The 25,149-nt window shown below is 43.8% G+C and overlaps 1 protein-coding gene across 2 annotated transcripts in view; it reads right to left on the reverse strand.

Moving 5' to 3' along the window:
* Positions 1 to 4,565, reverse strand: part of HNF4G (hepatocyte nuclear factor 4 gamma) — a 63,795-nt gene extending 59,230 nt beyond the window's left edge. The window contains exon 1 of one of the 2 annotated variants that reach the window (XM_064442517.1): positions 4,358 to 4,565. The gene's annotated coding sequence lies outside the window, so the exon portion shown is untranslated. The remainder of the gene's footprint in view (positions 1 to 4,357) is intronic. The other variant, XM_064442516.1, reaches the window with a different exon arrangement.
* Positions 4,566 to 25,149: the final 20,584 nt, after the last annotated feature.

Below are 25,149 nucleotides of genomic sequence, written 5' to 3' on the forward strand. Positions count from 1 at the left end.
ATAAACAGGAGGCAAGGAAAATTCACACAGCACTTTGTATACTGCTGACTGTAATGTATGTCCTTGTTGCCTGGATACCTCTAGTGAATTACTGAGCAAGGGTGCAAGTCTTTTTCCTACTCAGTATTAAATAAAAAAATCCCAACCTACTCCTCCGTAAGAGGCAGAAGATGCACATGGAGGCTTCCTGCACCTGTGCCAGCCAAATGCCAGAAAGAGACAGATCGAGTCTTGAGAATGTTAAATCTTGTGGGTTGCCATGCCACGTTACGAGCTAGATCTCATACAATTCATCACCCAAGTTGCAGAAAAATAGTCCAAGAACTCAAAATAATGAATTCTGTCATTTCCAATAGAAGTGTGAAGGGAGAATTATGAATGAACCTTTTAAAAACACGTATGTGGAGGGAGATTGCCTTTCTACAAAATGAAAGCAGCAGGCTTCTATTTAAATGGCCCAATCCTGAAAGCGAGACCTTTCAATTTCAATTAACTTAAATTGACAATTGAGAAAGGTTTGAAAATGTTGTTGGAGCCTTTCAGTTTGATAGATCTCAGCTCTGGCATTACACACAGCATTCTGACCTGGTTTTTAGGGTGTGCTGTTTTAAAATTGAAAATTTGAAAAGAAAAATATTTGATTCAATCAAAGCTGTTGCAAGACATTAAAACATCTTAATCCATTAGAAATGCATTTTTCCGTATTTTCTCATCACGGTGTGTTATATAATGCATCATTCATTAAAACACGTTAAAACCTAAGAGCCACACCTTCCTGCAACCTTATGTTATTTTATGTTGCAGCAATAATTTCGCAGAGAATTTAAATTCTACCACAAAACATATTAACATACACAAGAGGTAAGTATTCGCCACAGAAATAAAGCCTTTCTTTATATTTTAAACCAGTCTGTATTACCAGAATAATGCAATTATCTAATATTTCATCTCTCATATCAACATGACACAACATAGGCAAATCAAACTAATTTTCAGGCTTGATATTAAACAGTGTAGATTGTTTCATCCATTTTTAAGTGCAGAAAGAGAGCAAAAGAAAGACTTCCGAAAAGCTGAACCACTTTGTTAAATAAAAAATGAAAATAAATAAATCAGAGAATATTTCAAAGCTCACAAGCAAGAGACAGAACTTTGAAATCGTTGAGAAGTGAGGCAGAGAGATCCCCGCATTGAAAGAGTCCGTTTATCAATTAATAAATGGAGTACATTGCCCCTACTACTTGACAGATGTAAAAGCACAACCTCCTCAGCTCAGAACCACATTATACCAACGATGCAGTCTGAAATCACTTGTAAATCATTATTTTGTTATAATAGACTCAATTCCCAAATAAACAAGAACAAACAAAAACTTGATGTTTTTTTCCATCATGGGGGTTACCATATTACTAGTTTGGAATTTTTTTCAGGAGGCCTCTTTCAATTAATGACCTGCTAAGAAGAATTAGTGTGGTTTAAAGTGATATTTTGTTTCTTGTAGCCAGTGGACATTTATGTACATGATACAGATTTGCAGGTAACACTGATGACATGTGATGGAGCCTATCTTTCCACCCCAGCCATAAAGAGCTTGAAGAGACAACAGGGACCAACCTCTCATAGTATTGAGTCCATATGCACATTATATAAATTCTGCCACAAAGTTTGAATCAGGAGCCATGTCAAGCATAACAACCAAGTTCTGTTCTTGCACTACTGTGGTTGTTTGGTAAACTCAGAGGAATTAAATAGGATTTGATTCAGAGATTCAAATTTGGCAAAGCAATACTAGGCCATATCTTGAGGAACAGGAGTAGCAGAAATGTGTTTATACTAGAACACTTTTGTTAGGGAGTGTTGTGGTTTAACCCAGCAGGCAGCTGAACACCACACAGCCATTTGCTCACTCCCCCTCAGTGGGAGGTAAAAAAAAGGTAAAACTCATGGGATGAGATAAAGACAATTTAATAGGACTGAGAAGAAAGGGAAAAGAATAATAACAATAATAATGATAAAAGAATATACAAAAGAAGTGACGCACAATGCAATTCCTCACCACTGATCGATGCTCAGCCAGTTCCTGAGCAGCAGACCCCCGGCTAGCTACTGAGCATGATGTCGTATGGTGTGGAATATCCCTTCGGTCAGTCCCCTCCCAATTTCTTGTGCACCCCCAGCCTCCTCGCTGGTGGGCTGGGGTAGATGCAGAAAAGGCCTTGACTCTGTGTGAGCACTGCTCAGCAGTGACTAAAACATCAGTGTGTGATCAGCATTATTCTCATCCTAAATGCAAAACACAGCACTGTATCAGCTACTAGAAAGAAAATTAACTCTACCCCAGCTAAAACCAGGGCAGAAAATTGGCCCAGTGACGATTTAATGATGTGCACAAATTAGCAGTAAACATCACTTGGCCATCCAAAGAACTGGCTATTACAGCCAGGCCACAGGAATCCCATTTTCCTTGCCTGTACCTGCCATGTTCTTCCCTGGTGGGAGGCAGGACAGAGGGAACTGGTAGCTCAGTGACACCTGAAGCTTTTCCCAATACGCTGCCAAAGGATACTTACAATAACCATCTTGGAAATGCAAACTGGACCTCTGCATTGCTCTGGTTTTACACTACTGTTACTGAGTACAAAATTTTGGAATAGGGACATTCCTCTAGTTATGTGAGATAGGGTGCAGAGAAAGTTATGCTTTGTGTTAAGGAAACACAAAATTTTGTGCTCTGGGAAATGGCTCCAAATGCGTGAGCTGCTAAAATCAAAGATAATGTCATGAACAAGATAACAGCATCCTGGTCGTACCCTACACCTGATTTTTTATTTTTTAAAATACATGTATGACGTGAGCCTTAGGCAGCCTGGTGCACTTCAGTAAGAGAGATAGGGTCAGGGAGCTGAGTACAGGGCAATGGAAATACCACTTTTAAAATTATTATTTCCTCTCAACACTTCAGAGACTGAAGGATAATGAGAAGTGTGAACTGAGTTACAACAGAGCATTTTAAGAATTTTGTTCCTTTCCCCCTTATATTACTAGAAAAAGGAAAAGGGAAAAGAAAGAAATTACCAAAATAGCGTTCATAATATTTGAAAATCACCTGCATGTATATAAATGTTTCATATAACTCTTATATACGTTGTAAGAACTTCTGTTGTTAAGGGATATGGGGAATTACATAGCACTTTGTAATTTTCTCAGCACATAAGAGACTCAGGGCCTTTGAAAACTGTGTAGCATAATCAGCCTTATTCACTAACTCAGTTTTAACAAACTCAGCACCCGTAACAAAGGAGATGTCACCTTAAACTACTCTACTGTCTTTGTAATATGGATGAGAAATCACATTAAATCAAAGTATGTGCAGCACTGTACAGAACAGGCCTACACAAAGGAAGGTCCAATTTAACATAACCATAGCTTACTGTGGCATAGTGTTCACTATGGCAAACGTGAAAAGACGCTTTAAAATACTGTTATTGCAGCCTACTGTCTATTTTGCAAAATGCTTGACTATTTCTCCCATTTCAGTGTACAGGAACAGATGTTCAACTCACAGGTGTGACATCTGAAAGTTGGCTTTCATCAAAGGTACCCTGTAAACAGTGCACGTGCAACACTGTAAAAGCACTGGAAACACTGCTGGAACTGCTTGCAAAACAAAACTGCTTGCTTTGCCTGTGCAAACATGAATTTTGAAGTTTCCTCTTTTATTTTTCCCCTAAAGGGGGTATTTTGGGATTCTCCACCAAGGCATCCAAGCAATGGCCAAGTGCTATTGCTAGGAGCAGCCCTACAACAACAAATCCACCTGCTGTACAGGTGATCATGAGGGCGGGGGCGGAGAAATAAATAAGGGAGGCAAAACCAAAAGCCTGTAGAAAATCTTCCTAAACCGGACGCAAAGCCGGGACTTCGACTGCTAAGGACTCACACATGCCAGCACAGCCCCAGGCAGCTGCGCGACCGTCCGGCGGGGGCTCAGGAGGGCGCAGGGGGGGGGCTGGGCTGCCCCGGGCTCCCGCTGCCCCGTCCTGCGGCCAAGGCACCCCCGCACCCCCCCCGCACCCCTCCCCAGGGGCCCGGGGTTGCGCCCTGCGCCGCGCATTCCTCCGCAGCGCCCCGGGGGCCGACAGCAGGGGCACGTGACCAGGCTATCCCCCTCCACCCCCCCCAAAAAAATGTATAAACTGAAATACACCCCCTCGCCCCCCGCCCCAGACCGGCTGCCGCCCGTTTTGCCGGGAGCCGGGTCAGCTTCCCCCGCGGTGCACGTCGAGGCCGTCACGGCGGGGTGAGCGGGGCTCTGTCACAGGGCGGCCGCCGGCGCCGCCACCCCCCGGGAACTTACCGGCGGGGCCGCCCCGTCCCTCGGCCTCCGGCGGCGCGGTCGCGGCTCAGGGCGGCGGCATCCCCCGGGCCGCCGGCCTCCCCCGCACCCCCCGGCTCCCCGCGGGCGTCCCGGCTGCGTGACTTGTTTGGTGTGGCTGGCACCGCCGTTACCATATGCTGTGGCGGCGGCAGGAGGAGGAGGAGAGTGTGTGGAGCGGGAGGGGGGGGATTAACTTTGCTCAATGGCGACAGGGCAGCAGCCTCAGCCCAAGCATCAGATCGATTTACTAAACAAACTGAAACGTGGGTGGGGATGTTAAACAGTAACCAGCAGCCTCAATGAAAACTGAAAGCTGCTGCAGCCGCCGAGCGCGGCTGGCCCTGCGCGCCGCCCGCGCCCCGCCGCCGGGCGGGCCCGGAGCTCCCGCCCCGGCCCGGCTCGCCTGGGCCCGGCCCCGCTGGGCCGCGGCGGGCGGCAGCCGCGGTGTGGCGGCGGGGCTTTGCGCGGCGGTGCCCCCCTGCTGGCTCCGCGGCAGCGCCCCCGGCCGCCGGGCCAGGCAGCGGCCGGTCCCCCGCTTCCTCGGCTGCGCCGCGCCGGCCGCCCCACGCCGGGCTGCTCCCCTGCCGCCGGGCGGGGAGGGGCGGAATAACCCCCCTCTGCCCCCGGCGGCCAGCCCAGCCCCTCCGCAGGGCCCGAGCGAGCGGTGACCCCCTGCCGCTGGGCTGCTCCCCCGGCCCGCAGTCCTCAGCTCTCCGCCGTCTTTGGTAGCCACAGATTTGCGGGAGCCCAGACCTCAAGGGTTCCCCGGCGGGTGTCGCTCCCTTTGCTCCACTGAAGCTGTCACGAAGGGGGTGGGGGGCGAGGAAGCTCCCCCTCTTTTTAGTTAGGCGCCTGGTTATATAAAGAAACGGGACGAAATACGGGGATCCGCTGCAAACTGTGGGTTCCCTGCACTAGAGACCCCTCGTCGGCCTCTTACCGTCGGGAAGGAGGTGACACAAGGAAGTATTTATAAAATAATAATTGTCATTGCCCGCCGACATTGAACGTTCACAGGCACGAAACAATAATTAACGCCTTGCCTATGATACCACCAGCTCACACCCTCAGAGGCATCAGGAAGAAAGGAAATAATTCAAGGCAGGGAAGGTGGTGTCTTGTCACTCTAAATACCGTCGGAGGGGGCCTCCTTGGCGGCGTGACAGGAGGATATTTGGCAGAAGTTCCCGTGCAAGACAGAAGAAAGTCCCCGCAGGAAAGGGGTCGCCTTGCCGTGGATGCGTGAACACGCCTGACTCCCATAACTGCACACCCGTGTCAGTGATTTAACGACACTCGCGCAGGAGAGGGGCTGCGCGGGCTCTGCACAGGAAGGAGGCTGGGGAAAAAAAAAATATGAAAAATGTTCTCTTCCTCCAGCCTCTGAAAGCGGCCGGTGATTGATTGGTTTCCCCAGCGAGGAGATCAGCGAGTTTCCTCTACTTTCTTACCGGTGGTACCTTGCCATGCTGCTGTATCTCGTTAAGATGGCCAATTCCTCATTTCCAGAGTCTGCCCGTGGAAACTCTGGATCCAATTTCTAGGGGCTTTCGATTGTCCCTTGGAGGGGACAAAAGGAATTTTGCTTGACAATTCCCCCCCATTACGAAACATTAATAATCACTGGAAATAATTGCCCAGATAGCCACAAGGAAGGTGTAAATACATCCCAAGTCCTCCGGTGTTATTTCAAAGGTGGTTTTTAAAAGGCCAATAAAAGTCGCCGAGGAAGACTTGTTCCTGAGGAGTTCTTGCCCATCTCCTGCCGCAGATAAAATACTGCAGGCAAGGGCAGCACTGACAATGAAATAAACGTTACTGCTGCCGGCTGCAGCGCGCTTCGGAGCAGTCCGCAGGCGCAAATAGCCGGTTTGAAAAGTGACTGTCACTTACATGAGGGTTGTTTTTCACGTTTCTCCTGAGAATCTCAGCCATATGTCCTGGGCTAATAACCAGTTTCCTTATAGGAATAAAGAGGATTGGTCCTCCTTTCTCCGCTGTCTTAATTACAGTAAAGTTAACATACTAAAGCCATGTGGGCATCTGTAGCGACTATATTGCCACACTTGCATCTGGATCGTAAACACAGATGCGGGCGGATTTGATGGCGAGAGGGGGCTCAGGACGTTTTGATTCCAGTCACTTCAGCCTGTACAAACGTTATTATTATTCTTTCTGCAGGAAAGGTACGGCTTCGTGCCAAAAGCAAATAGCTTGCAGAATAGCAAATGGAATTTCTTTCCTGTGCGGGGAATATTCGCGCCTATTTCTCATCACATAAGGCCACGTTTGATTTAACCTTAATGTAACTAGTGGTTTTCATTTCGAGTTCAGCCTTTCCTTAAAGGGTTTTTATGAAGTGGTTGCCTCTTTTAGTTATCAACAACGTTTTTGAGGCAGGGTGGGGGGCAGCATAGAGTCCCTTGACGGTCACCTCGCCGCCAGTGCTACCTCTGAAGCAGCATTTTCACGTGTCACCTCCACGATGAAATCATGCGACCGCCCAAAGAGCCGCAATAGCTGTGAATTGCCCCGGCGCCCCTGGCCGGGGGACCTTCCCGCTTCCCCCAAGGGTGGGGGCTCCCGCCACCTCCAGTCCTGCCCCCCCCCCGACCCCCACCCCGTTGAGGATTGAGCACTAGGGCAACGGCGGGGACCCTGTGCCCGAGACCCCTGAAAGCACCAGCTGGGCCATCGCGGGCAGGAGATGCCCCTTTGCTGACCACCTCTATCCCCTAACTACATCCCGGGAGGCAGGGCTGGGAGACGGTACTGAGGGTGAGGGAGGGGAGGAAATCCAGGTAGCCCTTTGCAGCGGAGACAACGAATATTTCTAGGCGTTGACCTCGCGGGGGAAGTCCCAGACAGTAGAGTTTCCGTGCCAATTTACAGAAGCCCCTCTAAGACACCCGCCGGGCGGCTGCTGGCCGGGTTGCGGCCGCCGGCTCAGCTCCGTCGTCCCCGCCGGGCGAGGGACCCGCGCCCCGGCGCGATCCCGCAGGACGCTGCCGGCCACCTCTGCCAGCGTCTCCTTCGGAGCAGCGTTTGGCTACCCCTCACCAGGCAGTTTATCTGGGGAGAAAACAAGGGAGCTGCCGGAGCTGCCTCTGCGGGCGGCGGGGCAAGGGCTGGGGCTGGGGGCAGGCTCGGGGCGGGGGGCGGGGGGGAGGGGGCGGCCGCCCGTCGCGGCCACCCGCCCGCTCCCCGCTCGCTTCGTTCCGGTATCATTAACCTGCGGGTGAAGCGACTGTTTGCGTGCCCTCTCTCCCGCCCCTAGGCTGCTTTTTCCCTGTCACTGATCCATCCCTTGTAAATCATTTATGGGAAACTGGGCACTTCTCTCCTCGCAGGAGCTTCCCATGAAAAACTTTCCCATCTTCAGGCAAGCGCCTTTTCTTTGTTAGCACGAAGAGTTGATAAAGGACCCCAACGTGCCTTCGAAAACCATGCAAACGGCTGCCGGGAACTACAGTCACTTAGGGTCACGGGGTGCTCCTGGCTTTAAAAGCGCAGCACAGGAAACGATCAGGACCAAACCGGTTTAAAGAAACAGCTAGTGTTATGTGGTTACCTGAAACCATAAATGGGAAGCGCGGTCTGATTTTACAGGTTCTGGTGTCGAGCGTTCAGGCTGGCTTCTGCAGAGCCCTTTCCCCCTCCTCCTGATCAGACAGCACCTGGCATTCTGGTACTAACTAATGTTCCTGGGTTTTCCTGCCTTGAAAAACAGAGTGAGAGAGAAAGTGCATTGTTCGACAGAAAAAGAAAAGCTGTAAACCTCTTAAAACTCTGAATCGCGAGATTACGCCGGCACCACGCGGCTATGAACCGATTTCAAGGGCTGCATTAGCGACTCTTTTCTTTAAAGGTTCCCTGGCTAAACTGTTAATTGCCAGGGTTTCATGAGAGATTTGCAGACTTTACAATCATTTATGATCCGTGCAATAAAAACTCGGAGATACGGGCAGACTGGTTCAAGGTGTAATGCAAAGATGTATTAGGTGCCCTTGGCAACTATCTGTGGGTGCTGTTTGTATTCTCCGAACACGCCCTTCGCTGCAATGAACATTTCTGCAAACCGCGGGTTGGGTTGTTCATTTCCAGAGCTCGGAAGGTTCACACAAAAGAGCTATAGATTTCAGACGGAGGAATCGAACGATTGGAAACTCGTTCTAGTCCCCCGAAGAGTTCAAATGCAAGTGAGATAATTACCCTTCACGAAAAGTAAACTTCGAGGGGGAAATACATGCCTTCTCCCCCTCGTAAATTAAAAGCCCGCGAGAGAGAGAGCAGGTTTGAGTATCCAGAGCTGCAATGCTCTTCTGACCCCCGTCAAGGCGGAGATTGCATTATTGTCCGCCGCAGCAGAAGGCGGAGAGGAACCCCTCGAATCCGCAGAAAGGCACCTCAAAGGGTATTGACCGTCCTCCAATGATATCCTATTTAGGAGCCTCACAAGCGAGCACCCTAGGCATTTTAAAGATTATCCCCCTAAAGATCTTTGAAGATTATGCTAATGACTGCAGATTACAAGAGTTTACTGCGAGAGCCGAGAAACAAAACCAGCCTCGTGGCGGTTGCCCATGGTAATTTTCCGCCTCTCTTTTAAGATGATTTGCGCCCCCCTCCTCCCCCCGGCAGTTCCCCTCATTAGCAGCGGTGTAAGGAGGGGGGCGAGGAGGGTCCTGGTGCCCCTCTCTAGATAACGGGAATGGGGGCGGGGGGGGGCTGCGGCTGTGCGGAGGCGGCGGGGTGCGCCGGTCCGGTCCGGGCAGGGCCGGGATGGGCAGGGGTGGGCAGGGGTGGGCAGGGCAGGGATGGGCAGGGGTGGGCAGGGCAGGGATGGGCAGGGGTGGGCAGGGCAGCGCCGCAGGTACCGCGGGCGGCGGCGGGGCGCGGGCGCCGTGCAAGACCCAGCCGTGCCACCTAGCGGCGCCGGGCCGCGCTGCCCGGCCCTGCCCGGCCCTGCCCGGCCCTGCCCGGCCCTGCCCGGCCCTGCCCGCCGCTCCCCCGCCACCCCCGGTGCCCCCGCTGCCTCCGCCAGCGGGCACAGTGAGGCTGCCCGCAGCTGGGGCGAGGGCAGAGCTAGCGCCCCAGCCGTAGCGACTGCCTTGAAGTGAGAAAGTGAGCTAAATCCCGCCGGCCTGTCAAAAGGCTACACGCGAGGCGTCCCACGTACTGCGTGGGAAAAGGAAACGATCGGCAGCCGAAAGGTTTCACGCTGCTTGAATGCTTCTTTCACTCCGCCGCCCCCCCCATCCCCGCCTCCCTTCTTGACCCTTTCACCCCACGAAGATTCACCATGTAGATAGATTGATAAATAGAGTATAAGAGCCACGGTCTCCGTCCTGTTCGTTCCACCTGACCCATGTCAGCGATCCCATCAATGCCCTCCCTGGAAAAAGCACATCCCCTCATCATGCAAATAGAGGGTGGGGGGGCACATCATCATCTAGGACACTGGCATTAACATAACGGTAGTGAATGTGTAAAAGTACAAATCATGTTCACCGTGTTTGTTTTTCTGATTAGAAATCCTGCCAGGCTAAAGCAGGAAAAAGGGCTCAGAAGCACAAATGCAGTTACTGTGTAATGAGACCAAATATAATGAAAACGATCCCCCAGATGAAGATGGTAACTGTGTATTTGGAGATATTATTTTGACCTTGTTGCTCAATCCAGGCCATGTTCGTGGTAAGCTTTATGCAAATTGTGATTAATTTATTTTCCTCCCAAAATACAGTCAAGAGATGCATGCATGAACAAATACTGAAATGAAAAATATCTTATAGTTATTTTAAGTACTTCAGCATACCATATCTAAAAGCAATGGTCATAGAAGATCAGCTTTCTAAGGATTTGTTGCTTGGTGAAGTGTATTGTTCTGTCATTATTTGATGCCTTTAACATGATTTAAAATATACCTCATGCTTATCCATAAAGCTGATCAAAAGTGTTTATATGCATGGCAATTTCAGCATGGATACATATCTTCTAGTCTATGTGCTCTGCCCTATATGGGCTATTCTGAAATGATCCTTACTCAAGTGGAGACTTCTCCCTCTATGTTTGATTATGCAGTGGTCGCCCTAGACTGCCTCCCAGGAGGTACAGGTCTTGGGAGACACCTTGGAAACTGTAGGATAGGTAAGCAGAGGACATTGCTGTTGAAAGAGATTTAAACAGTACCAATATGAGAACAGAGCAAAACTGAAACAGGCTAGAGCAGACATTATCAGGATAAGCGCGCATCTGATACAGAATTTGTACACAAAGTAGTTCCACCTCGTTGATTCAGTTAGGAATGATTGAATTCAAAATGTAGGCAGGGCAAAAACAAATAATAAGTGAGTATCATTCACACTGTGTATACTGATAAACAGTGTGTATACATTGATATTGACAGTGTAGACATAGCATATGAAAATCATCTTTTGCTGAGAATGGGGAATAATTCAATCTCCATGACATCAACTAATGGAAACTTCTGCAATGTTTGCAGTTGGGCTCCACAGCAAAAAGAGCACCCTAGAAGTCTAATGAATTCTTTAAACAAATTCCATTTGTCTGGGTTAATAATGATGGTTAAAACTAAGTGGTTTGTCTGGTCTATTTTTACTCTTATGTAGATGCAGAGATGTGACAATTCAACTTTGTTTAAATCTTAAAGTTTACCAGCTATTTTTATAGCATCCCAGAATGCATTGTGCTTGGCACTGGATTTAAAGAATTACAGAATAACTTTAGAGCCCATTTTGGGTGTTAAATTGTTTAAAGGAATGTTTTTTTAACTTATTCTATTGTAGATCCCCACCTTTTCTTTTCAGTGGAGGTACAGGCTCATGGCAATACTCATGTTTTTATTTACGTTATTTGTCACGTTCTCCTTAAACTACACATGCCACAGTGATTCACAGATCACCGGCTGGAAAGTGCTGCTTTAGGAAAGTGGATGCCAACGCCTCATGGCTGGTTTCAGTTGAACGTGTTGCACTTCAACTGCTTCAACACAGTCCACTCAGAAACACATAGCTCAGGTCTTTAGTGCAGAAGAAGGCCTGAGTGTTGGCCGTAGCAGCTGAGGCTGACAGGGCTGAGCCAGGTGAGTGCTGAAGAGCCCGGCAGTCCCACCCTTGCTCCAACCACTTCTGTGGCTCTTCAGCCACCGCCAGCTGAAAGCTGCCAGTTCCTGAGCTGTGCTGTCAACCACTCCTGATGTGACCATGTCAAAATTATCCAGCTTAACTTAAAAATTATGTCAACTTGTTTGCTTTTTAATCAGATGACTCCAACAGTACTGGGCATGCATGCAGTTATGACAGGAGATCTGAGGGGGGATGTAATCTCCAAAATACAGATCAAAAGAGGACAGGCAGCTTGCAGCAGGCGAGTGGCTGTATTCTGGGTTAACTACAGTGTTGGAGAATTCGGAGGTATAACTTCAAGCAACTGTGAAGGGGAGAACCTCCCTCTATCTTCAGGTTCTGAAGACACCAGATCCAGAAGATGGACCTCAGCCTTGTATGTGCTCATATAATTACCAAAGTTATTTAGAACCCAGCTACGTCTGTGATTCTTGTGTATTCCTCATGCTCTCTATAGAGCACAGCAGCATTCAGAACACAAGAACAAACACTACTATGTTCATATTTATGTTAAAAATATAAGTCAATTTTATTTTCTAAGGTAATACATAAATGGAGAAGAATGGCATTTTTATAAATTTGTCTTAACACTGCTACTTAACATAGCTATAGATCTAAAACTTCACATCTACATTTTCAGTAAGAAGTCTCTCTTAAGTCTAACCTATAGCCTAATTACAGTATGGCATTTTTATTTTCTAGATGATGAACCTAAAGTTGTCATTTATTTAAATATTTTACGTAAAACTAAAAACTTAATTAAAAAAGTGTAAAAGCAAACATCAGTTAAGATTGCTGAAAGACAATGTATTTACCTATTAAATAATTTGTAAAATTCAGTCACTAACCCCAGGAAATATGTTGAGGTCACCATAAAAATAACTGCACTCCATAAATCATATCACACTATATAAATTAATGCTTGCTAACTTTCAGTGTATTTTCTCATACTGATTTATACAAACATGTTTTTTTGTCCAAGGAAAGGAAAGATCTATGCATGTTTTTGCCAGCCTGACAGTAGGATGTTTTAGTGAAGTATTCAGATTGTTTTTTCCTAGAAAGTTTGTATGTGTAGTTTAATGGTATGCTAACATGAGTGAATTTGAGAGTGTCCACCTTTCCCTGAGGAAAGGAAACAAAAAGACCATTTAAGTCAGGATGATGCGTTGGTTAGAAGAAATGGAATGCATCAAACTCATTACAAAATAGCTGTTTTAAGACTTATTGGTTTGCCTTCATAATACAAAAGATGTAAACCAAAAGAGGCATGCTGGGAAAGAATGTATTGAAAGGAAATTCTCTCCCTGGTGTGGAATACATTGGATCCTCCAAGAAAGATGCCCTTGGGGAACAGTTGCTTCTCTATTGTCTATGCTGCCATCATCATGGAACAGCTGATTTGTCTTTGAGAGTTTATCTATGTATGTATTTATACATTTGTACAGATGTACTACTTCCTCTGCTTTCTCAGTAGACACACTGTGTGATATTTTGCCAAGTTTCTTAGGCTCTCTGTGTTCCAGTTCCTGATTCACGTGTCTGGTATAATGGGACATTCTTCATGTTGGGGCAATTAGAAGTTCTCGGGAGAAGGCCAGACTCACACAATAAGGGAGGGAGGCCCCAGACTCCCTAAAGATGAAGCTGCATGCTCCACAAGTCTACCACAGGAATTCAGAGAAGTATACAGAACATGTGTGTAAGTAGTCCTATGATATATTTTTCAGGTGCTTGATACGAACCATGTGCGCTGGAACCGAATTTTCCAGGACCTGAGTTGCATCTGAACTATTGGTGTGCACCAGATTAATCTTCTATTATTGTGTTTGAGCCTCAAGGCTGGTGATATGTACTATGAAGTGAATTTCAGACGTGCGTCTCTGCTGGAGCATCTCTTCCTGATACCCTTCATCATAAAGTGTTGTATGAAACAGGGAAGGGAATTCAGAAACGTGTCTTAAATGAGCCCTACAACTGAAGAAAATTTCAGATGAAGCTTCTTGAGAAATCTTGCTTTCAAAAAGTTTCTTAGCCTGACTTGTGAAAGAACAAAAGTGACCAAACCAAGTTACCAGACTGAATAGGCTGGCAAAAAAACCTCTTTCAAGAGAAGAAAGGCTGTTCACATGCTCTAGAGTTTGAACAGGTAAATTTCACCAATTCAGTTATATGCATATTTTGTCTTATTTTTTGACACTTGAATATATGTAGAGTAAAACATGTAGCTAAAATACATTTATGCAGCCCCCTTGTGGGCCTTAATTATGACAATTGTGGTAGTTACAGAGGCAGAAAATTTCTATCCGTGCACAGCTATTGCAAGTGTAAACTTTTTCAGTGGATGAATCCCCTTTCCCTGCTTTCATTCAAAACCCCTAACTGTAGTTTTAATGCTTCAAGGGAGGAAACTTAGAGAAGAAATTATGCCTTTTCTTAATTTTATTCCATTGCATGTAACAAGTTTAACAATTTGAAGTCCGACTCTCTATAGTAGTTGCTGTGGCTTATATTTTGTGAGAGCATGTAAAATGTAAACTATTTTATTTCTCTGTGAATGTCAGGAGAGTATAAATCAATAATAGAGTGGTAACTGTGCAATTAACTCGTGTCACCCCTGTACCTTCACATTAGCATCACTGAGAATGGTATTACCCTTTCAGTGACCTCAGTAAAAGCAATAACATCCTTTTCTGTTAAAGTTAATTTTTTTAAGTGAACTTAATGCTCCTGAAAGGTGATAGATTGACAATCCTGTAAAGTGAAGTTCCTTATTTGGTCATTGACTAGGTACTGTATGCGTAGTACGTAATTCCACAAATTATCTAGTGATCCAACCTTGTCCCAGAAGGATAAGGATGGAGTCTGGTACCTCTTCTTTCACCCATTTCATTGAGGCATCACAACTGAGATGTCAGTTGTCAGGGTAGTTTCTGATGCAGTTGCTGTCCATTAGCAAGCAGAGTTGGAATTCCAATTCATTTTCTGCAAGCAACCACACATTGCTCTAATCAGTATTGACTGAAGGTAGCTGGCCACCACAGACCCGCAAGTGAAGACCCTGTATCCTGTTACCAATCCCCTAAGCTGTGTCGTTTGCTAAATGGCATCAAATAGCAGTTCAAAAGACATCAGGAAATCCTTGAAACAACTAAGAAGGTTAAATGCAATATACTAAGGTTCTGTCAAGCCAGTAGTAAGATTTTGAAAGCTTTATGCTTACTGGGGGAAAAGGAGAAAATTCTGTAAATATGCAAGTGGAAGATAATTTCGTTACTCTGAAAAGTGTATTTTAATGTACAAATTCTACACCATAGTATAGTACCAATCAAGTCTGTATGTATATATGAGAAGTCTGAAAGGTAACAGGCTCATTATAGTATGATGACTAGCGTGTGTTTTCAATCAAAAAACGACTATTATAGCATACATAACAAGGCACACTCTGGGCCTGCTGACTGCGGAGATTTTCATTCAGTGTCCCCTCTGCCACAGACCTCTACCAAACAAAGGAATGTCTCTGTACCTCTGTCTTGTCTGTAAGGAAAATACGCAAATAATTCCCTATCTCCAAGTGGTATAGGGTACAGACAAATGCAGAGAGATTATGGACTGTTCTGACACAGTGGCAATAAAGGACTCAGGTGTGAAGCTGAGGTAAGACTGTGCCAGGATTCACCCTTTAATTGCTGAAGGGTCTTTTTTTCCTCAGATGTGGCTGCAGGGAAATGTTTGAAGAGCAATTACTTAAAATGGCACCTGTCTCTGACATTTTTGTAGGTGTACTTCTGTATTTCCTTGTGAACATGGAGCTATTCTCATCAAAATCCAAAGGAAGAGAAAAGAAGAACCAGAGCTGCATCTACAATAGTGATCTTGCGTGTTGGAGGGGTTCTTGTTTGGGTGAGAACTTGTCTTCTCTCTGTACTTGGGTTGATGTGTACATACTCTAGTGCATCAGGGACAATTTCAAAGTGATTTCCTTCTCAGTAGAGGTGTCCTGCAAGGCCACCATCCCCTGTGCTCTACTTGCAGCGTGGACGTGAGGATCCCCAGGAGTTTGGATTTACTGTATGCAGGGAATTTTGTCAGCAGCAGTGAGGCAATTTGGGGTGTTGGTACAGAGATCTGCATTGCACTGCCTTTTAAGTGTAGATGTATGGACACATGTAGGATTGTCAGCTGGCATGATCTTGGATGCCAATACACATGCGATGTGACCATGCAGTCCTAAAACCATAGCAGACTGCACCAAACTGCTCTTTTGTCCTCCATTAGTCAGTGACGTATTTGAGACCAGCAAAGGGTTGCAACTATTGCAACCTCTGCTTTCTGCCCCAAACAAAGACTTTTGCCATAAACACTGTCCTCTACTTTTTGGTGAAGGAAGGGATTTTGTCTCTCATTTCAGTCTTTTCTGGGGAAAAAAAAAACAACAACCTCAAAACCAAAAAGGTACAACCAATGCAGTTTTTAGCAGAGGCAAGTTTAGGCCCTTGGTATATATCTATGCTAAGGGATCTGGGTAAGACAGGAGTCAACAGTCCTGCCTCTTTTCCTGTGATTTTATGTGAAGGAAAGCTGAAAGGTTAGGCTGGAAATGAGCTACAGTGCTATCTGTGCTTTCTACACCATCCCTTATCTAGACACTGAAGTGACAAGAGCTAGAGGGTATATTGGACATACTGCACATAGTCGGAGTGCTTGTAGTACTTCCATCCTGTTTAAGTCCTACTATTTCCTTTACAGTGAACTGTTCTTTGCAGCTTTTGTAGGACAGAATCTGGTCTTTTCAAATGTGACAGAAATAAGTATTTGGATGATAGGATCATAAGATGATGAGATTTTTTTTTAAAACATTACAGGGACTTAAATGTATCTTCCACTAAATGTATTAAAGGATGTGTTTCCAACACCTGAGATAGTTTTTAAAAGATTTCCTCTTTGGCTTAGTTTAATATTCTCTTATCTGAGATAAATTCAGTTACCTAGATTGCAGATTGCTGTCATGCCAGGTTACACTGATGTTTTTCTTGCGGAATGCTCGTCTGGGTTTCCTTCAGGACATTTGCATATGTGGCATCTCTTCTTACATTTAAATCCAACCACTCCTCAGTGTGCCATCTCATTAATTGTACACTGGAAAAAAGAAAAGGAGAACACTGTGACCTGTGTGTGTATAGTACTTAGTGAGAATCTAGGGAATTATTTAATGAATTAAATCATCTCAGATATTTCTTCTACCTTCTCAAATAGCCCACCAGATCCCATATGCCTGTAGAAATTGCTATAGGGCTCAGGTGGTCCCTCATTAGCTATAATGTCATTTAATTTCTTCCATCTTTATGCTGGAAGTACCTTCAAATAAAGCTTCATGGCATAATTCTCAGTGGCCATAATTAACAAATGAGGCAGAGGTAGGACAAGAACCCAGATTTAGGAGTGCAGAAGAAATCCATGTTGGTGGCAGACAGCGCAGCATTTACCCAGTGGCAGCAAACTACTGAACTCAGCTGTCATTGGGAATACCCCCCTGCAGGGACAAAGGTAGTGCTAATTAAAACTCACTATGCACAAAAGGGCCATTCCTAATGAACATGTACTGATGAGATGTTTAGCTGTGTCTCTTGCATCTTCAGATGCATTAAAAGTAGCTTTCATGAGAGATTTATCTTCCCAGGAAGGGTTGTCAATTTTCCTGAAGGATTTCGTTGAGTGCCTTTGCTTTTTACGTGGAACTACACAGTGACAGGCAGAGCATGCTGAAGTAGAAAGTGTCTGTTGAAAATATTGTCATTTTGCAAAAAAGGTTCCGCCTGACTTTCTGAGTGATGTTGTCAGGAAGTACCCTGGTGGCAGAAGAACTCCTCCCTTCTGTCCAGCTTGTCATGGGGTTTGGAAGAGATGACCTCTGGACGTCTTTTCCAACCTAACATACTATATGAATCTATGATCATTTCTGCACTTCTGTGGTGGACAACTAATCCGATAAATCTTTATGAACAAAAATGAGGTAATTTCATAAAACATGTAATGCTGCCAAAGTCAATGGTAAAATTCCTCTTGCCTTCAAGGGAAACAAAACAACTTTTGTGTGTGGCAGAATGGGAACTTTTTTTGCACTGAATACATTGTAGAATGTACAGGCAAACATTACCATACAATTGTAACAATTGTTTATCGTAACTCCACCCTGACACGTACTGACAGCCATAAGCATTCTTTGATTTACGGATCTTCTGTAAATACTTGCTCTGGTTCAGGACCAGGTCATACTGCAGCCAAAGAATCCTATTACATCTGTCTTTATCTTTTTTGCTGTGGGTTTGAATCTATCCTCAGAGCAAGACCAAACCTGAGACTTTTAGCACATTCTGGGACCCCACATGCCAGGGTGTGCCTGGTGTGTTTGCGTGGTGGAGAGCTGCCAGGCTGCTCGGCGTAACCCTCTTTCAGAGCAGTCTGGATGCAGTCGTGGGCCGCAGAGAGCCTGTGCACATGAGAAGGCAAGAAATCTTCATCTGGCTTTGAGTAGTAATTCGGGGTACCAGCATATCAGCTGGTATTACTTGCATAAGCACATGGAATTAGGCACTTGACTGCTACCAAAATTCAATATATTGACTCAGTGCCTGAGAGAGCCTTTGAAAATCCTTGCTGAGTGCCCCAATATCTCTGCTCCATACTGATCAGTGTGCTGTGAAAGTTTAGGCACAAGGATACAGTTAACAGGAATAACTGGAGCTGCAAAATAAGCCTGTTTACTACAGTTTTCAGTATTACAGCCGCAATTTCAGGTTTCAGATTTGCAGCAAGCGTGCACCCCGAAAGCGTTTTCACTGTTAAAGGAGAGCTGTGAAGTCACTGTCAAATGGGGAGTAATGTTTTGAGTTGATCACTTGCATTTCTCACAGTAAACACTAGATGGCCATGTGGCCTTTTTCTTCTTCCCTGGTAAAACTTCATTACGAAAAAGCCCCCGTGGTGTTCTTGATGACTGCAAATAATATCAAATTAGGGAATTTCTCTAGAAAATTTAGCCCATTTTAAACTGATTGCAGTGGGGTCACAATTAGACAATTGTATATAGTACCTGATAGCTACATACTGTCTGCTATATGACATATAGTAAAAAATAACTTTTTTTAAAAAATCTTTTTATGAAGAAATGAAAAACCTCTCATAACAGTTCCAAATAACCTTTCAAGGTACATTCTGGTGTTGTAACATAGCTTATTTTCATGAAGGAAGACTGCTTCATGTTGTGGGTGAATGTTCACATATCTATATATTGCTAATCCCTAAACTAAGAGGCATTTCATAGATATGAGTGTATAAGAAGATCTGAATACTATGGATAATTTGCATTCCCAAAGCACAGGCATCTTTGAGAAAGAAAATCGCGTTCAACAAAAGAGTTCAGCATCCTCAGGCCTGTTCTAAGATGAGGTTTGCTTTATTGTTCTTGCAATGCATACCCTTTCTTTCTGCAACTATAACTTCTTAAGATTTGTTTGTAAACCCTGAATCATTAAAAAGGACTTGATGGAAATAATTATCCTCACATTTCTGTAGAAGTGTTAAAGTATTTTTTCATTAAAAAAGCAATATTGTTCCAAAAGTTCTTAGTAACAAAAAAGAATGCTTGTCCTTCTGGTTTTAACTTTTTAACAGGGCCTTTGACTTCCACAGGTTGAATATAGTTCTTACAGATTCTTTTTTCTTCCCATGCCTTCATTATCTCTGATAGAAAGGACAGTCATTTTCCATCATCTGTTTTTTGTTCATTTTATAGTAAGAGGCAGCCTTTATGGAAGTGGTAGATCCATTGCCCACAGAACTCCTAGCACTTAAGTGCAGAAATTATAAAAGATGCCTTATATATGAATTGGAAATACCTGATAAGTTATAAAATAACATTTATCTATAGAATTATGTATCAACACTCTCTTTCTCTCTTACAATAGGCATTCAAAAAACAGGAGCAACACACTATGCATTCACAGAAAACCTACTGTAGACTCTGGGATGACCTGATGAATTTCTTTGACGTTCCCTACATCACTGCACATTCCAGAGTTGTTTAATAATGTAAATTATTAAGTTCTCTGAAATTCTCTTCAAAAAGTTATCCCTGATTATGCAGTGACTTCTTTGGCTGCAACTTAGTTTAGATGAAACTTTATTGCCGAAGTAAGGTAAATCCTGGCATTACTGTGTGGGATTACAAATGCATTTCTTACTTAGGATACTACTGGATACCTATACTAAATACCATTAAAATGTTAGACCTTTATGTTCTGCCCAAAGATTTGAGGTGTATATTTAAAGCAGTTTTCTGGATTTTAGGCAGATGACTTGTTCTTCTTATGTTAGCCTCGAGTGGCAGATCTTTATTGACCATAAATTTCTGGCACTCTTATAGTGCAGCTGCTTCATGTTTAATATTTGGATGGCAGAATGCTCAATAGTATTGAAAGCCAAGGAATTGGATTTGAGTTTAATGCACTGCTTATTACTCTCAAAGAGCTATTTATTTCAGGGGGGATCAACTATGTATGAAGACTGTTATATCAAACAGATGAGCAGTCCTTTGCTGTAGATAGGATGAATCCATGTTAAAATCTTCAGGGCACGTACACTGTTACCTCAGGTAGTTCACATTACCTTCTAATGGGTAGATCTGGACTCTTGTATTTCACTTGTTCTCAAAATGTATTTGGCAGTTGTGAGCAGATTTCAGTCAGATGCCAACACAGCTCAGCAGGCAATCCTAACCTGGTCCATGTTCAGCGCTGACCCTCCTGACAGCAGGAGGCTGGCCTAGATGGCCTCCTGAATTCCCTTCTAACCTGAATTATTCTCTGATTCACAAATTTAATTTGCATTCCCAACCAAACCTTTTGAGACTTTTTATAACTTCCTACCAGTTCCTACCTCTTTTAACTATCTGTGATTTTCTGCCTGTTCCGGGAGAAAGCAGAAATTAAGGTGGATTTAGTTTCTAAACTATGAAGTTGGTCTGTAAGCCTATATTTATGCTGTGGAACAAAACAGGGCTGGAGCACAGAGTTTAGCACTGGATCACAACTGTTCTTGCTATTTAACTTTTAGTATACCCATTCGCGCAGCTAGGGATTTGCCTGACAGCTACCAGACACATGCCTGGATATTCTTGCACAAGGTGACTGTTCCCAATAGGCCATTTGCAAAAGGTAGTATAGATGTAGCCATCCTGTACCCACAGGGAAAGAGGATTTTCCACGGAGATGTGAGCCGGTCGATGTGACTTCTCTTCAGGGATGAGCTTCCCTGGTTTAATTTATCTGTTAGGATAGGTATATTCTCATGCTCTGAGGAACACAGTGAAATGTCTTCTGACATCAGAGCAGGCAACAGACTCGGTTGCAAGTGCAAAGTCATTTGCAGACATAAACTTGCAGGAGTTAGTGGTAGGGTATCACTGACTGAGAAGTAGTGGGTCTTGGGGGAGTCCTTCATTCAGAAATTTGATTAAGTGTGTGGATTTTCTACTGCTGGGCACTTTGTTCAACAGTGTAAGAGCTGTGTGGAAGTTAAAGATGTTTGATAACATAGAAATAAGCTTAAACCACAGACATTTCTCTCTGCTAATGCTGCCCACTGAGCATAACAAAAGCAACTGTTCCTTAAATTTCTTTCAGTAGTTGACTTCAGTAAAGGTGGACAATGCTAGAACCTTACCAGAGTTATTGTTGCTAAACCTGATCTCTGCTTGATCTGCTAGGACAGCTGTTTCCAAGACTGGTTTATGTTGCTTGAAGAGGAAGCCCTCTAACAAGCGGTGGCAAGCACTATACAGTCCAATATATCAATTGCTCGATAGTAGAATTGACTCCTTGCTTGCTTAAAAGATCATAACTTTTCCAACTTAATATTCTTTGGGTGGCTTGCCAGAGAGATGAGTATTTGTAAAGAAATTTGTCAGAGCCTTCCAAAGTTCTTAAGGACCTTTGGAAAGGCACCAGCATGCCCAGCAGCCATCTGTAGGGTAATATCAGCAAGTCCTTGTTTTATCTCCTATACTGGAAAGGGTACTGAAAATATAAAGGATGTCTGACAGTTTGACATGTTTTAACAAGTTGTTTATAGACTTGACTTTGACAGGAATTATTTACTGGAACCTTCATGTTCCTGATATTTATAGGATTTGGATTTACTTGCAGCAGCTTTTGAGCTCATTGAGAATCAATAGGTGGAAGGTTATGCTGACTTTGCAGAGTTGGTGACCTTTGCAATGTCGTGTTTCCATGTTTACCAGCAAGTTTTGAGTACTTTGGGTAAGACTGGTTACTCTTTGGCTCAGACTCCTCTTTTTGGTGACCTACAGGAAGGAAATGAAGCCTAACACAAGTCTTCAAAAGAAACTGGTGTCAAAATAAGTTTTCTGGTGATGTCTGCATTTGCCTCTTACCTAGTAATCAGAATGTGCAAGCTGACAGAAATGTTAGCTTTTGGCACCAGCTTTGCAGTAAATCATTGAATAGAGCCTCCTCTAATAACAGTCAGGTTGGGTGTAGAATGGAAGACTTTCTAGCCCCATGGGCTAGAAGTTGGACCAGGGGAGAGTAGAAAACAGGTCATGCATAGAGCAACACACAATATACAGTAAAATTATAGCACACTTTCCAGGTGCTAACCTAAAATGTTATTTGGTTGTCATTGAAATAACCAGGTATTGTTTTTACTGGAGAGGCCCGTAAACGTACTTTTTCTTCAGCACGCTGATATTTCCATATTGTGTGTACAATGGGGGTTTTACAAAACGCTGACATTGTAGCAGGATGGTTTAACAAACTCACAGTGTCGTAGCCATTGATTCCACATCGAATGTCTTGCAGGTGCTCCCTGCATGGATGTCAAACGTTATAAGCACAATCATATTTAACGCCATAAAATGGTTTACTTGGGCAGATTTTCTGAGTTTGCGCTTTATTTGTGTAACTGCTCTGTAGTGCAGGTGGCACTTAGTGGTGGTAGAATGTGTATACTCGTCCTGAAGTGACAGTCTTCTACCCAGTTAAGTTTTCTGAAACACCAGGAAATCAATGTTTTCGTGATCACTGACACCTCACGTTTGCAATTTTTTAAACTTTTTTTGTATCTCGCCATATGGTCCATATTCCACTTCAGGATCCATTGTGACAGATTTATTTTCCTATCCCAGCTGATGGACTCCAGAAATGTTCCACTATTATCAATGATCTATGTTATAACCACATAGCTCAGAATCACTGGGCACACAAAACATCTTATGGATATTTCTAATAAACATTGTATTACTTCAGTACTGATTCAAAGCTAATAGGTTAAAGACTAAACAAACATCATCCTCCATACAAAAATAGAAAGGTAAGAATTCCACACTGCCATGTGAAGGCAGGGAAATAAACCTCTTGCTTCAGAAATCAATCCCAGTTTGGTTTACATTCTTCTGATGCAAACTGATATAGTACAACATATCTACTTTCCCACTGCCTTTTGTGTTTGTATGTGGTTATTTCACTTTTGCTGTACAAAAAATTGTTTTAAATGGTAAATCATCCTGAGGAAATTAAGTTTTACTCAAATACAAAAAATCATCTGCCTCAGTGTTGCCTGAACTGATGGTGACAGTTTCGAACAAACCAGTGTGGCAAGCCCATATTAATGTGATCATACAGCCTGAGAGGATCCAGCCATAAGTTTCATATTAGTAAAGAGGTTAAGATACTTCTTTTTACTTAATATGTGTCCAAACTGTTATATAAGTTCATGTAATTCTTAATATTCTGAGTTTTTTGAGGTATGATTTGACTTGGCTTTCCCAGTTAAATAGTCAATCTTTATCAAATTAACTCTCAAACTAGTTCAGAGATCTTACTAGACTGTCTGCTTTCCTTTGCTGATTACTGTCTATGTGCCTTAAAATCTCAGAAGTAAATAAGATTTTCCTGCTGCACAGTCCAAGAGTCATCTGCAGATATGCGCCGTGTTGTGCATCGTTGTCCCAGAGAAGTACCCTGCGGGCAGAGCTGGTATACTATTACTTGTTTTTAGTTGCATGTTACCTGCTAGCTGCTGCAAGTACTGAAAGACAATATGTTGTCATTTTTTATGCATCTAAAGATTATAAAATACCATAAACAATAAAAGACAGAGTTTTCTTCTATGTATTGAATCATATTTTATCATATCAGTGTGGAAAACCTCTGCATCCAGATTATATTTCCCTGTTCAACGCTTAGCATTGAAATTAGTTAGTGTTATGGGCTATTGCTGCTTGTAATGTTCAACTTCAAAAATACAGACCTTTACCTTGTTATTTGTTTAGAGGTCATAATGTTTGCCAGTTATAGGCATTTAGAAACTAGAAACTCCAAATTTTCCCAAGGAAAAAAAATAGCAACTCTTCTTTACAATGTCTGTGGCAAACTAATGTCCAACAGACCATGATCATATAGCAATGTAAGCTCACACCTAGCCATTTCTAGGAGGAAGTATATAGCTACAAAATATGGAACAAAGCAGCACTGGAAAGGAGTATTGTTATGGAATTTACCAGATATTCAAACATTTGGAATAAAATGTCAATCTACCTCCTATCAGACTAAAATAAAACTGGTTTTTGGAGCAGGATTTTTAATCTAAATAATTTTATTGATCCAATTCACAAAGTAGCCTCATGAACAATTCTGTGGGCATAATGGATATGACACACTGAGATGCAGGGTAGGAAAAAGTAGCCAAAGACAAAGGAAAAGGGGATGACAGCTTTTAAAGTATCCATCTCCTGTAATAACACATGCTGGAGTGCTTGAACATACTTAGCTCAAGGGCCTTATAAAATATGCATGGTATTATAGGTTAAACTGTGTGTGAAGCAAATAATACTCTTTAAGAAAAAGACCTCACACTAAGAAACATGAGCACCACTATCTTCAGACGATAGGTACATAGACCATGATGTTGTACCCTCTCCGCAGCACACAGAAAACACTGATGCAGACCTTCTTCCACTGCTTACAAGGACTCTGGTATGTTAAAGCAGCTCTTTTACATTCACAGAGGCGGTGTCTCGGACAACGCTGAGCTGCCAGTTTCCTAGCAGAATCTCAGAACATACAAACTGTTTTCAGTAACAATTTCCACTGTATCTATTGAGAAGATTTTAACAAAAAATTCCTTTACAGTCCCTAAGACTGGATAAGAAGTACTGCAGTAACATCACACTCTTCCTCTTGTCGTACTGGTTTTTCTGTTTCCTCCTCAATTATTTATTTTTTTCATCCTTTACCTCCTGTAAACCATCTACAGTTGAAAACATCCCTGAGCCACCTAGTCATTCTGAAGTATGCCCAACAAGCAATATACTATCTCAGAATATTTAAACTGTGTTGGTTTTAAATCTTGTGTTCTTCCTGCCTTTGTTACACTAATTGTTATGCATTATGAGTGTGGACCAAATACATGAGTGCCAAATACAGGATCCTAGAAAGTTCAAGCTGAAAGGAATCTCAGGAGGCATCTAGTCCAGTCTCCAGATCAAAGCAGGGTCAGTTGTGAGATCAGGTCAGGGCTTTAACCAGCTGGGTCTTGAAAACCCCC

The sequence above is a fragment of the Phalacrocorax carbo genome, chromosome 2, assembly GCF_963921805.1.
Source record: "Phalacrocorax carbo chromosome 2, bPhaCar2.1, whole genome shotgun sequence".
In the NCBI taxonomy this organism is placed as follows: Eukaryota; Metazoa; Chordata; class Aves; order Suliformes; family Phalacrocoracidae; genus Phalacrocorax; species Phalacrocorax carbo.